This window comes from Carcharodon carcharias, chromosome 7 (genome assembly GCF_017639515.1).
Source record: "Carcharodon carcharias isolate sCarCar2 chromosome 7, sCarCar2.pri, whole genome shotgun sequence".
Lineage (NCBI taxonomy): Eukaryota > Metazoa > Chordata > Chondrichthyes > Lamniformes > Lamnidae > Carcharodon > Carcharodon carcharias.
This window is the reverse complement of record NC_054473.1, coordinates 180,035,169-180,049,486: the sequence shown is the minus strand read 5'-3', so window position 1 is coordinate 180,049,486 and position 14,318 is coordinate 180,035,169. Positions and strand designations below refer to the sequence as shown.

At 44.8% G+C, this 14,318-nt stretch overlaps 1 pseudogene; it reads left to right on the top strand.

Moving 5' to 3' along the window:
- The first annotated feature begins 1,424 nt into the window (after nt 1-1,424).
- LOC121280081 overlaps nt 1,425-14,318 on the top strand; it is a 202,516-nt pseudogene continuing 189,622 nt past the window's right edge.

The following is a 14,318-nucleotide window of genomic DNA, read 5'->3' as shown; positions in this document are numbered from 1 at the left end:
CTTGCACACAAACAAACACATATATAAAGGCATGTATTATTATTCCTATAACATTGAACTTAACGACTTAAAACTTTCATACTCTAAACGAAACTTCAAGTGACGATGGGGGGAATAAAGGGATCTTGAAGGCTCCACCAATAGGGACAGTCAAACTGACTAAAGCTCACATTTCCTCTGCTCCTGCCTGTCACTGCTCATTAACTCCCCCACCCCTCCAACCCCAGGGGTACCCCACCTTTCTCTCTCTCTCTGTCTCTTCAGCACAAACAGCTCTTGTAACTTAGATCAATTCATTTTTTTAAATTACAGAAAATTCAGTAGGGGACCTTTTGGGTCCCTATTATCCTTCTGCATTTTCTTAATTAATTTTGACTGTTGTTCTGTTATGAACCTTGTGAAGGAGTACACGGCTCCCCAGTCAAGATCCATAGCACTTTCCTGTTTCCCTAACGGCATTTTATTCTTCTATTCCATCTGTCTCTGTGCAGTTAGTTCGCGGGGCTCTGATAACTTAGTTACTTGTGATCTATTTGTTTTCCCCAGGAGGCTGGCCTCTGTGCGGCTTCAACTATGGTTCTATTTCAAACCATAGCCCACCAGCATGGCTCCGCCTCCTCTAATGGTAGTGGTCTGGCCTTCTTGCGCAACTTCAGTTCCGCTAGCCTGCCAGCGCGGCTCCGTCTCCTACCCCGGCGCCTCCTGTCCTGAGTCCTCCTCCCGATTCTTTTGATAGTTGACTGGACCATTCTTGGATAGGCTTATTGCGCTAACTACGGATGATAAGTTAAGTACACTCACCCACTTTGCAAAGCTGTCCCGAGGATCCAATCCGAGTATCCTGCCGACTACACCAATTGTGGTATCTTTGACCAACAAACCACAGGAGGCTCAGGTACATGTTACAATCGTTTATTCGAGCAATTACAAGGCGAGAACCACTTCAAAGCAGCTTGAGGTAGCACTCTACCAAATTACAAGTATACAGCTTATTAATACATCATTGATCACGTACAAAAACGTTATTCAGATTCCAATCTTGTCAGCATATAGGTTTACATTAAACAGATATCTCTGGTTCTAGGTACATCCCCCCTCACCCAGGCAGAGCCTTCTCCCCCTATTTAAGAAGGGGACCATCTGTCCTTTCCTTATCTGTTGAAGAGCACACTTAATCTACCTTGTGTTCATCCTCCATCTCCAGTCTATTTCCCAAGGCCTTTCTGGTGATTGCAGGCCCTAAGGGTGTGCAAGGTTCATCTGGTAACCCTTGACTGCTAATGTACTCGATGGCACTAACTGCCTGGAGATTCTAAGTCATTCCCTTTCAATAAATTCTCACTGTATTCCCCCTAACAAGGACTGATTAGTTTGTGGAGTTAAGGATTAGCAGCCTGAAGCAGTCTGAAAAGCAGCAAATCAACATGATTGAATTAAAGGATACAACAGAGACTGACGCTCCTGACGCTGACATTTATTCCCTGTATAACGTCACCACTGTAAGAACCGAACCTATCACTGTGACAATCCTAGTTATTGAGAAGCCACTAACAATGGAGGTGGACATGGGTGCCTCAACTACGGTTGTGAGAGATCAGAATTTCAAGTACCTTAATGAAGGTAGACAGCCAATAAACCTGGAGTGGACAACTGCTAAACTAAAAGCATACACTGGAGAATCTATTCAGGTAAAGAGCATTGCCAAAGTACCAGTTTCTTACAAGCAACAGACAGCCTAGTTGCCTGTAATAATTCTGAAAGGAGAAGGATCCAGTCTTTTAGGCCGAGACTGGCTACAGAAGATCGAGCTCAACTGGCCTGAGATATTTCACCTAAAATGATGGAGTTCCAGAACTTCTAAGAAAATACAGCATGGTTTATTGGGATGAACTCGGGAAATTAAAACGTGTGCAGGTCAAGATACATGTGGAGCCACAGGCAACACCTCACTTCTTTAAGGCAAGACCTGTGCCTTATACATTGAAAGAAAAGGTTGATGGAGAGCTGTGCCAGCTGGAAACTCTGGGCATTAACCAACCTGTTCAATTCTCGGAATGGGCTGCATCCATAGTTCCAATGGTTAAACCTGACCATACCATACATACTGTGAAGAGTATAAATTGACTGTAAATAAGGCAGCCATTCTGGACAAGTACCCTATCCCAAGGATGGATAACTTATATGACACACTGGCTGGAAGCAAGTCCTATACAAAATTGGATATGAGCCACACTTACCAGCAACTAGAGCTCGATTGCACATCGAGGGAGTAAGTAACCATTAGCACACGGTACCGTGTGCTATCTCCCAGAGAACAGTGGAGAGCCTTTTGCAAGGATTCCCATATGTAATTGAATATCTAGATGATGTCCTCATCACAGGGTTAACCGAAACAGGACACTTGACCATCCTGGAGGACTTGCTTAGGAGGCTCATAGAAGCCGGCGTATGGTTAAAGAAAGAAAGGTGCACATTTCAGGTACCCAAAGTGACTTATCTAGGGCACAGAGTGGATGCCATGGGACTGCAGCTGATAGAAGACAAAGTTCAGGTAATAAAAGATGTGCCATCACCATCCAATGCAACGGAACTCAGGTCCTTCCTGGGCATCATCAACTACTATAATCGTTTCTTACCAAACCCATCAACTGTTTTGGCATCGTTACATTCGTTACTAAAAAAGAATTACCAATGGCTTTGGTGGGTTACAACAGGGAGAAGCCTTCATGAAAGCAAAATATTTGTTGCATTTACTGTGTCTATTGGTACATTGCAACCCTTCAATTGAGTTGGTTTTAACATGTGAAACCTCTCCCTACAGAGTGGGAGCTGTGTTAACCCATAGAATGGAAGATGGGTCTGAAAAGCCCAATGGCTTTGTTCCGAGAACCCTCTCCACAGCCAAGAAGGGTTATTCTCAGCTGGAGAAGGAAAGTTTATTGGTGTTATTCAGAGTGAAGAAATTCCACTAGTACCTGCATGGTCACCATTTCACCATTGCGTCAGACCATAAACTATTCATGGGTTTATTCAGCGAGGACAAGGCCATCCTGACAATAGTGTCAGCAAGAATACAACGATGGGTCCTGACATTATCTGTGTACGAGTATACTTCTATATACTGTCCTGGCCTACACATTGCAAATGCAGATGCACTCAGTCATCTCCCGTCGCCAGACAGTATTGTGCAAACGCCCATTCCGCAGGAATTAGTGACATTATTGAATTTCTTAGATTCTTTGCCTGTGTGTCTGAAACAAATTGGAAATTGGACAAACAGAGGTGCAATATTATCGAAAGTCAGATACTTTGGGCGGAATTTTCCCAACTTTGCACTAAGTGTGTTAGCGGGTGGGTAAAATGAGCTTTCACCTGTCGGCTGCGATGGTGGGTTTTCATGCCGTATCATCCCAAACCCACCTTATTATTTATACAGTCCCGGGAAACACACCGTTTCCATGATGGGTGGATTCTCATTCGCCCGCTCACCTGCCATCACCTCGCCGCTTGATCATGCTGGGCGCCATGTTTAAAGTCCAGCTGTAAGCGCAGCGCTCAGTGCTTCCAGCCCACCACTGCTGCAGGGAAGACATGGCCCTGAAACTGAAGAAGGCTGCAGTACCCACCCCGTCCCGCACCGGCCCCCCCGGTTTAATGACGGGTCCCCCGAGCGACTGCTGGATGCTGTGGAGGCCCGCCGAGATGTCCTGTACCTCCGCTCTGGCCATAGGATGGGCAGCAACATGACCAATCCGGCTTGGGAAGTGTTGGCAGCCATGGTCAGCGCCAACGCCCTTCAGAAGAGGACAGCCCACCCAGTGCCGCAAGAGGATGAATGATCTCCTCCGTTCCGCTAGGGTAAGTCACTCTTCTCATCACTCTCATTCACACACTCACAAACCCAGCACACATCCACAGGGATCTCACTCATTGCCAGTGCAAGGAACATCACCTTTTACCCTCTCAAACTCAACTTCATTGTCCTCATCCCATCCATGGGACCACTCAACACCCACACATGCCAGGCATCCTTATCATCTGGCTTGGCAGGCATCCTGCTTACACTCTCTTCATCTGTATTCATGCAGGACGAGCTGGCACACAACAAGAGAGAGAGGTCACAGACCGGTGGCGGAATTCTCGAAATCAAAGTCCTCACTGACTTTGAAAACAGAGCCATCCAGCTGGCCAGCAAGGATCTGGACCAGTCTTGTGCTAACGGTGAGCTCGGTGCTGCTCTACCAAGTGAGGATCCAGCAATGCTACATCCATTAGATGACCATGCTGTAAGTGATGTTTCCTCCTTCACAGGCATCTGCCAATGCACTAATCATCTATCCTTGCTTTCGGAGGCACATCTGTCAAACAGCCAACAGAGTCCATGACCCAGGGCCTCCAATCAAGTCCCGAAGACACCTCGGAAGAGGAATCTGCTGAAACCACGATTGAAGACCCATCACAGCGCTCATCTACACCCTCGTGAGGCACACACTTTGGTGGGACATAGCTTTAGAGTAGCATCAGGGTCACAATCTGGTCAGCACATCGCACAGTCTGACCCACAGCAGTTGGTGGCAGGGACTTCCCAGGTGTCCGACACTAGGAGAATTGCTGGAGGCCAGAAACTCCCTGGAAACCATACACACAACTGCAGCAAGTGTTTGTGGTGGTTGCACACCAGCTGCGCATTCAGCGAGTTTAATCCCTTGTGGCTGATGAAGTCCACCGTGTGTTACGCCACACACTGAGCACCACATGAGCGCAGTCAATCACACCCTTCACCAAGATCTGGCAAATCCAATCGTTCTTGCGTCCTGGCTGTCCCGGTCCCGAGTAAAACTCATAAAGTCATGTGCCACGGAGAAGGTGGCATCTGTGACCTCATGGATACATTTGTGGGTGGAGGCTTGTGAGATCCCACAGAGGTCACCTGTGGAGCCACTTGCACAGAAATTGAGCGCTGTGGTCACTTTCACAGCAGTGGATGCCCTCCATGTCCCCTTGGTGCCAAATCCTGCACTAAGTGGCCGATGTGAGCGATCATTTCCTGAGACGTTCACAGTTTTCAGCAACTCTGGTTCTCGGTCATCTGCAGGAATGAAAGGCGGCATCTATAGACCCTGGGTGTCGCTAGGCACTAACCTGGCACGGCTTGCTGAGCAGCTCTTGAGCAGCATGTGTGGGAGCCCCAGCTGCCCCTTCTTCCTGAGATTGCTTCTCCTGCCTCTGTGCAGCCAGGAGCCTCAATCACTCTCTCCTCCATCTTCTTCATGCTCTGTAGGCCATCAGACATACAGCTAGTTCACCAGGCTCCATGACCCTGACGTACTCCTCCCGCAGGATGAAAGAGGGGGACACATGATTCACATGAGTGTACTAAGAACCTGTCTTGGTTATATGTGCTGGCTCTTTCACGCTTCCTGCAGAGTGCTGAGCCCCCACTTAGATGGCCAGAGACTAGTGCACTGCATGGCTGCCCTGTTAGCTTGAACCATGGGGGAGACTGGTCCAAACCGGGATGTGGACATTGCAAGGGGCTGTGAGTGCCTCCAGCAGTGACTGCCCCATGGCCAGCTTTAGCGAGGAGATTGTACAACTTGTGTATTCTAACTGCTCTGCTATCCACTAAACTGCTCATGAATTTGCAGCCTGTGCAGATCAGGGGTGGGGGAGATCTGGAGAACTTGGTGGCACTTTGATGCCTCTGTGATGCTTGAGTGGGCAGATAAGCTAGGAGCCCTACCCCAATCATATCAATGTGGCTGCGCCTGAACTGTCTCAGCTGCAGAGGAATGGTCACTTTGTACAGGTTTCCTGAATGTGTGGCCACTTCCCTCATTCACCCTAACCCAGCCCCCCCCCCGACCCTGAATGCTTTGCGTTATATTCAACGGCAGAGCTGCACTTGCCCCCTGCTTCCCCTCACCTTCGCAAGTCATCTCCGAAGCAGGGCGGCACTTAACCTCGACCGCCGGCGCCCTGAAGCCTGCAAAGCAACAGGCAATCCTGGCGAGCTCTGCAGAATGTTGCTGCGCACTTACCTCCAGTTCACCCAAAATGAAGGTCACCTAGTGCACATCGCTTCTGTGCTGTTTTGAAACATGTACTTTCCTGCCAACCAGACTAGGTTGTTTTCAAAGGAGGGGTGAAATGTGTTACCTAGCCAGGTGAAGTTTAGAAACAGTGGGCAGAATTTTATGGCCCCATTTTGTCGGGGACAGGGCCATAAATTGCGGAGCATCATTATAAATCCCGTTGACTTCAGCGGGAACGTAACATCCCACTGCTGTAAAATTCTGCCCAGTGTGTTTATTTTCCCCAAAGATTACTGTTAAAAATTAGTGCTATGAGATGTTTTAATTATCAGGAAGATAAAGTCCAAAAACATAGTGAAACAATGGGAATTTGCATTCAAAGAGGAAAGTATGTATAAAGGAGTGAAGGCTTTGCAAAAGGGTCAGCATTTTGAGATCTAACAAGTATGAAAAACCTTCAGCATCTATGTCTCAAGCTGCTGTTTTCAAAGAACTGAAGTTAAGAAAATTCACTTCGAATTCAACTTGTTCAGGGTATCTTGTTTCTTTGCCTGGGGCCTTTTAAAATCTATGAGTCTTACTGTGGCCTTAACAAAAGTGTAACTGAGAGTTAGATTGATTAGGGGATTTAGAAGTTATCATAGTAGTAATTTGTAGATCTATGCATGTATCTAAAAGTCACTCCTCACTAATAAATGTTTAATCTAGTTTTGTAAAACCTATAAGACTTAGTGGTCTTATTACTACTGAATTTAAGGCACGCATGTCGAATTTTATACAAACTGCAAGACAAGTTGTGGCAGTTGTTTCTTGTTTCCCTTTGGTATTTGTACAACCCAGCATTTACCATCGGCTGTGCCATAACACTAAATCCCAAACTGCCAAAATTCACTGATTTTCCTGACATGGAAGATTACCACCCTCCTACATCGCGTGTCAATCCAAATTTTTTTTGCCAATATTTGTTGTTCATCTCCAGTTGCTTTGAGAAGATGTTGGGCCCTCTTTTAAAATTACTGGCTAGTCCACTTCAGAGGGACATTTTGCGGGTCTGGGATAACACGTAAGCCTTGAATGGGCAGTGATGGTAGGTAGGTTAGTGAACCAGTTGGGTTTTTAAATGACAATCCAACAGTTTTATAGTCACTTTCACAGATGCCAGCTCTTTCTTTTTTATTTTGCACTGAATTAAAATTCTCGAACTGTCATGGTGGGATTTAATTTCAGGTTCTGCTAGATTAATTAGCCTAAACCTCTCAGATGACAAGTTGGGTAACACAGCCTCTATACAGCAGCATCCAAAATAATAAATCCCACTGCCGGATTGCATGTTGCTGCAGCATAATAAAACAGCATAGAGGGACAGCAGAAATGTTCATCACAGCATCTAAAAATATATTTAATTTTATAAAAGATAAAAAGTGCCTGCGTAGTTAAACATTTATATTTAAACAGCAAGGCTGTTCAGCTGTCTGAATGAATCTTCAGATTACAGAAATAAAATGGATTTTCTCTGATTTATTTAGCACATCTGGGATTTAAAGAAATTACTCCGCATTTGGAACTAAGGACAACAAGGCTTGAGTGTGTTTTCCAAGCTGATCAATTGCACATGTTGTCACTTACTGCAGTCCTTTATATCCTAAGTACAGCACTCAGCATATTTCCCTTTTATTAAGCGGTGGCAAATTGGATTCTGCAATCAGCCGTCTTGATACATAGACTCAAGTCGGTAAGTTCAGTAACTAGCACAGAACTGAACATTAGAGGCCCACAAGTGTCCTGGGTCCATTCCCATTCTTCCCTGACTGATCTCTGCCAATAGGCAGTTGAAATGCTGAAATTGACCTCAACAGCTGGACTCCAGGACGTGGGATAAAAATCTGCCACTGTTAATGCTTCTTTTCTTTATTTTTTCATGGGATCAGTGGACATCACTGGCAAGGCCAGCATTTGTTGCCCATCCCTATTTGCTGCAACTGAGAGTGCCTTTTCAGAGGGCAGTTAAGGGTAACCACATTGCTGTGGGTGTGGAGTCACATGCAGGCCAGACCGGGTAAGGACAACAGACTTCGCTAAAGGGTATTAGTGAACCAGATGGATTTTTACAACAACCAATAATAGATTCATGGTCACCATTACTGAGGCTAGCTTTCAATTCCAGATTTTTAAAAATTAATTAATTGAGTTTAACTCCCACCTTGGGATTTACCTTGAGGGAGAGAGGCAGGGAGAGAGGTGGACCTGCGGGAGGAACACAGATCGGGGAGAGAGGTGGACCTGCGGGAGGAACACAGATCGGGGAGAGAGGTGGACCTGCGGGAGGAACACAGATCGGGGAGAGAGGTGGACCTGCGGGAGGAACACAGACCTGTGGGAGAGGCCAAGAGGCAGAGTTGTGGGGAGAACACAGACAGAGGAGCAGACAAATACCTCCAAAGAACACAGCCTGCACCGCTTACCTTCAGGAGGAGAGGCAGAGAGAGGCAGACCTGTGGGAGGAACTGAGATCGGGGGAAGTTCAGGCATGCCCTGAATTTGAAAAAAAACATGAATAGTGACAGAAAAGGAAAGCCATAAGTTGATTGGTTGGTGAGTAACTGCTCTTAGGGTTGGTGTGTAATGAGCTGGAAATTTTTAAAAAAAAAGGAAATATTTAAATAACCTTTAAATAGCTACCTTATAATTAATTAGGAGGCACTAACAGAAGAGAAATAAGAAGCTGGTGAGTCTGCTGTTTCATTTTATTTAAGTGATAAAGTTTATTGTATTATCAAGTTTTAAATTGGTATAATAAATGGTGGTGAGAGAAGCATTAAGTAACATTTAAAAAATTAGGGAAGTAATTAATTAATGTAAAGGCAATAAAGTTGGCAGGGCAGGTGATGTATTGCAGCTGCAGTGTGTGGTTGTCATGGACACCTGCATGACCCATTGTAACCATGTCTGCAGTGTCTAATACTCGAGGAGCTTCAGCTCAGAGTCAATGAGCTGGAAGCTGAGCTACAGGCACTTTATGTGATGCATTAGGAAGGGGGAAAGTTCCAATAGGCAGTCACACCCCTTAGGCTGGGGTCTGACTTAATCAGTGGTCTGGGACAGAAGGATGCAACTGCAACTGAGGCAGGTGTAAGGATTGAGAAGGTAGAAGGGGAGGAGCCTCAGCCCTTGCAATTGGCCAACAGGGTTGAAGATCTTTCAGCTTGTATGGATGAGAGCAAGGGCCGCAGATTGGTGAGTGAACCTACCTTGGCACCATGCTACAGGAGGCCATTCAAGTGGAGTGAGTGAATAAGAATATAGTGTAGCAGGAGGCAGCATAGTCAGGGAGATTGGCACAGTTCCCTGGACAGAGCATGTGTCGAGGCAGCTGTGTTGCCTGTTTGGTGTCAGGGTTTAGGAAATCTGCTCTGGGATGGAGAGGAACTTGCAGTGGGAGGAGGAGGATCTGGTTGTTATGGTCCATGTAGGTACCAATGACACAGGGCTAGGAATATGAGAGCCGGAGGCTAAATTTAAAAAAACGATCTCAAAGGTAATAATCTCTGATTATTACCTGAGCCACCAGAAAATTGGCATAGGGTAGATAAGATTAGAAAGTTGAAAGCAAGGCTCAAAGATTTGTGGTGGAAGAGTGGGTTTCTATTCATGGACTGACATCAGTACTGGAGAAAGTGAGAGCTGGACCGTTGGGACAGTCTACACCTGAACCATACTTGGACCAGAGCTCTGGTGAGTCATATAACTAGGGCAGTGGAGAGGGTTTAAAACTATATAGTCGAGCTGAGGGATCAAGTGAGGGAAGATGCAGTAGATTAAAGGGAAAGGCAAGTTGGCAATAAGGTTCAATTATAATCAGAACATGACAGGAGGGGACAGAGCATACAAGCTAAAGAGTGACCAGAAGACAGGGTCAGAGCTGGCAAAAATCATAAAAAGCCAGAACCTCTGTATCTGAATTTGCATAGCATTCACAGCGAAATGGTTGAGTTAACAGCTCAAATAGAAATAAATATATATGACATGATGGCTATTGCAGAAACGTGGTTGCAAGGTGACCAAGGCTGGAACCTAAATATGCAAGGGTACTTGACGTTTCAGAAGCACGGGAAGCTGGGAAAAGGCATTGGTGTAGCTCTGTTAACTAAGGATGACATCAGTACAATAGTGAGAAATGACCTTAGTTCTAAAAGTCAAGATGTCGAATCAGTTTGGGTCGAGATAAGAAATAGCAAATGTAAGATGCCACTTGTGGGAGTAGATTACAGGTCCCCTAACAGTAACAACACAGGAGAATACAGGATGAAATAATGGGGGGCTTTTAAGAAAGGTACTGCAATAATCATGGATGATTTTAATCTGCATTTAGACTGGATCAATTAAATTGGTAGCCAAAAGCTGAGATCATAGAGTATTTCTGGGACAATTTCTTAAACAGCATGTTCTAGAGCCAACCAGAGGGCAGGCTATTTTACACCTGGTAATGCTCAATGAGACAGGATCAAGTAATGACCTCACAGAGAAGGAGCCTCTAGGTAGCACAACATGATTGAATTTCACATTCAGTTTGAGGGCGAGAAGAATCAGCCTAAGACTAGTGTTTTCAACTTAAGGGCAATTGCGGTGCTATGAAGACTAAAGTGAGCTTGGAAATTAGGTTAAAGGATAGGATCGTAGCAATGCAGTGGCAGACATTTAAGGAGATATTTCATAATACTCAGAAAATATATATTATAGTGAGAAAGAAAAACTCTAGGAGAAAAATGTACTATCTGTGGTGAACCAAGCAAGTTAAAGATAGTATCAAATTGAAAGAAAAAACATACAATACTGTGAAACTTAGTGGTAGGTCAGAAGATCAGACAAAATGAAAAAAACAGCAAAGAATGTCCACAAAAACTGAGGGAGAAGTTAGAGTATGAAATATAAAAACTGTTAGTAAGAGTTTCTACCAATTTTTAAAAAGGAAAAGGGTAATCAAAGGGAGTGTTGGTCCTTTAGAGAATGAGAATAGTGAAATAATAATGGGAAATAAGGAAATGGTGGAACCATTGGACAGAAAATGAATGTCTGTCTTCATTTTAGAAGATGCAAGTAAGATGACAGAAATATTTGTACTGCAAGAGGTGAAAGGGAGGGAAAAACTCAAAGCAATTGCACTTACCAGGGAAAGGGTACTGAGAAAACTATTAGAGCTATAAAAACTATTAGAAATAAAGTATGGCAAGCCCCCAAGACCTGATTCCCTGTATCCTAGGCTCTTAAAGGAAGTGGCTGCAGGGATAATAGATGTATTGGTTGGAATTTTCCAAAATTCCCAAGATTCTGGAAAGGTCCCATCAGATTGGAAAAAAGTGAATGTTACTCCTATGTTCAAGATAGGAGGGAGACAGAAAGCAGGAAACTACAGGCCAATTCACATCTGTCATAGGGAAAATTCTGGAGTCTATTATTAAGGAGGTTACAGCAGGACACATAAAATTTTAATAAAATCAGTCAGGGTCAACATGGTTTTGTGAAAGGGAAATTGTGTTTGATTAATTTATTAGACACCTTTGAGGAAGTAACAAGCAACATGGATAAAGGAGAACCTGTCGACGTAGTGCACTTGAATTTCCAAAAGGCAACTGATAAGGTCCCACATCAAAGGTTACTACACAAAATAAGAGTTCATTGTGTAGGGGATAACATATTAGCACGGATGAAGGATTGGTTAGCTAACAGGCGCAGAGAGTATGGATAAATGGTCATTTTTGTGGTGGCAAGCTGTAACTCATGAGGTGCCACAGGGATTAGTGCTGGGGCCTCATCTATAGAAATGACTTGGATGAGGGACGGATTGTATTGTTGTTAAGTTTGCTAATGATATAAAGATAAGTAGGAAAGTAAGTTATGAAGAGGACATAAGGAGTCTGCAAAGGGATAGATAGATGAAGTGAGTGGGCAAAAAATTGGAAGATGGAGTGTAATGTGAACTTGTCCACTTTGGCAGGAAGAATAGGAAAGCAGCATTTTATTTACATTGAGAGGTATTGCACAACTCTGAGGTACCGAGGGATCTGAGTGTCCTGGTACATGGTTTGCAGAAAGTTGGTATGCAAGTACAGTGATATGCAAGTGATCAGGACGGCAAATGGAATGTTGGGATTGAATATAAATGTAGGACAGATTTGTTACAGCTGTACAGGGCATTGGTGAAACCATATCTAGAATATTGATATTAGGATATCAGTAATTAGAATTAGGATGTAATTGCATTAGAAGCAGGTCAGAGAAGGCTCACTTGACTGATTCCTGGGATGAAGGAGTTACCTTATGAAGAAAGGTTGGACAGATTTGGCCTGTATCCATTGGAGTTTAGAAGAATGAGTAGAGATCTTATTGAAATATATAAGATCCTGAAGGAACTTGACAGGGTGGATGCCGGGAGGATGTTTCTTGTGGGAGATATTAAAACTCAGGGAACACAGCTTAAAAATAAGAGGTCTCCTACTTAAGACCGAGATTAGGAGAATTTTTTTCTTCAGAGGGTCATGAGCCAGTGGAATTCTCTCTCCAGAGAGAAGGGTCATTGCATATTTTTAAGGCTGGGTCGGATAGATTCTTGATTAACAAGGGAGTCATATGTTACAGGGGGTAGGAAGGAAAGTAGAGCTGTGGCCACATCAGACCAGCCATGATTTTATCAAAGGGTGGAGTAGGGTCGAGGGGCTGAATGGCCTACTCCTGCTCCCAATTTGTATGTTCGTATAGAAGGAAAGGTTTCCTTTTTTTTGCCCTGACTTCTTAAGTGGAATTGATGTTCCCTGCTTTAAATCCTTCACCACAGTGAAAAATATTGTCAGTTCAGCTTTTTCATAGAATGATTACAGCACAGAAAGAGGCTATTTGGCCCATCATGTTCATGCTGGTTTTTCTCTATGATTTTTAACACCTAAGTTTAAACCATTCCAAAGTCTCCTTCATCCCAAAGTGTGCATGGTCAACTTTTTTAGCCTCTTCTCATTTCTGATGTAGAGAACCATCTTTATTACTCACTCTCTGCCCTCTTAAAGTCTACAATATTCTTCCTGTGATGGTCTCTATGGCCAGGATTTTATGGCCCCGCTGCAGTGTGCAAACCCCAGCAGGTGCAGTGAGCCATATAAATCCCCATTCAGTTTGATGGGACAGTAATATCCTGCTGGATGAACGGGGCCATAAAATCCTGGCCTATGGGCAGGATTTTCCCATCGGTGAGTTGGGGGGGGGGCCCGATTGCCAATGTGTAAAATGACGCGCTGTGACGCCTGACGGAACTCCCAACGTCACCGCGCCCCATTTAAATTTTCAGGTAGGCGGGGGCGCAGCGAAATCAGTTGTGCGCCCGCCGATCTATCAATGGCCAACTGAGGCCATTGACAGAGTCACTTAGCTCATTAATAGACCTGTCCATTGGCGGACAGGCCAGGAGCCACAGCGGGAATTGGGAAAAGCATCAAACCTCATCCACGGGCGGGATAAGGTTTCATGTAGGCTTTTAAAAATTTTATTAAAGTTTTTGTGAAAATTATGGACATGCCCCAACTCATGTGACATTGTGTGTCACATGAGAGGACACGTCAGGAATTTTTTTTTTCTATTTTTAATATTTGTGACAAAACAGCCGATCTCCCTGAGGCTGCACTTAGCCGCAGGGAGATGAATGCGCTCTATCGTGCCCATGCGCGAAACAGCGCACTCTCGATTTAGGGATTCTACCCCACCCTCCACCCTCCACCCCCTCCCCCCCCCCCCACCCGCCCGCACAGAGAGCGCATAGCGCTTCCTTGCAGGTGTCGCGCTGGGCGGGCCTTAATTGGCCCGCCCACATAAAATGGCACCACGCCCCCAATTGGGGGTGCTGATCGGAGGCGCGCCTGTGCATGCCCACAATTCAGCTTTGCCCCAAACAGGGGGAAAATCCTGCCCTGTATGTTTATTTTACTCACTACAACATCTGGAGTGCCTAAAAGCATTTTCTTTTATAATAATTTTCCAATATTTCTCCATTGGGTATTTCACTTATTGACAGAATGCCTGACCTAAGGCAACAGAATAAATATTATAATATAAACAAATGTTTATTTTTGGTATTAGCTGCAGCTCAGTGGGTCGCACTCTCACCCCTGTTTTTGAAACCGATGGGTTTAAATCCCACTTCAGAGACATGCGCACACAATCTGGGCTGACAATCCAGAGCTGTACTGATGGAGTGAAGCACTGTCAGAGGTGCCACCTTTCAGTTGAGACACTAACCTGAGC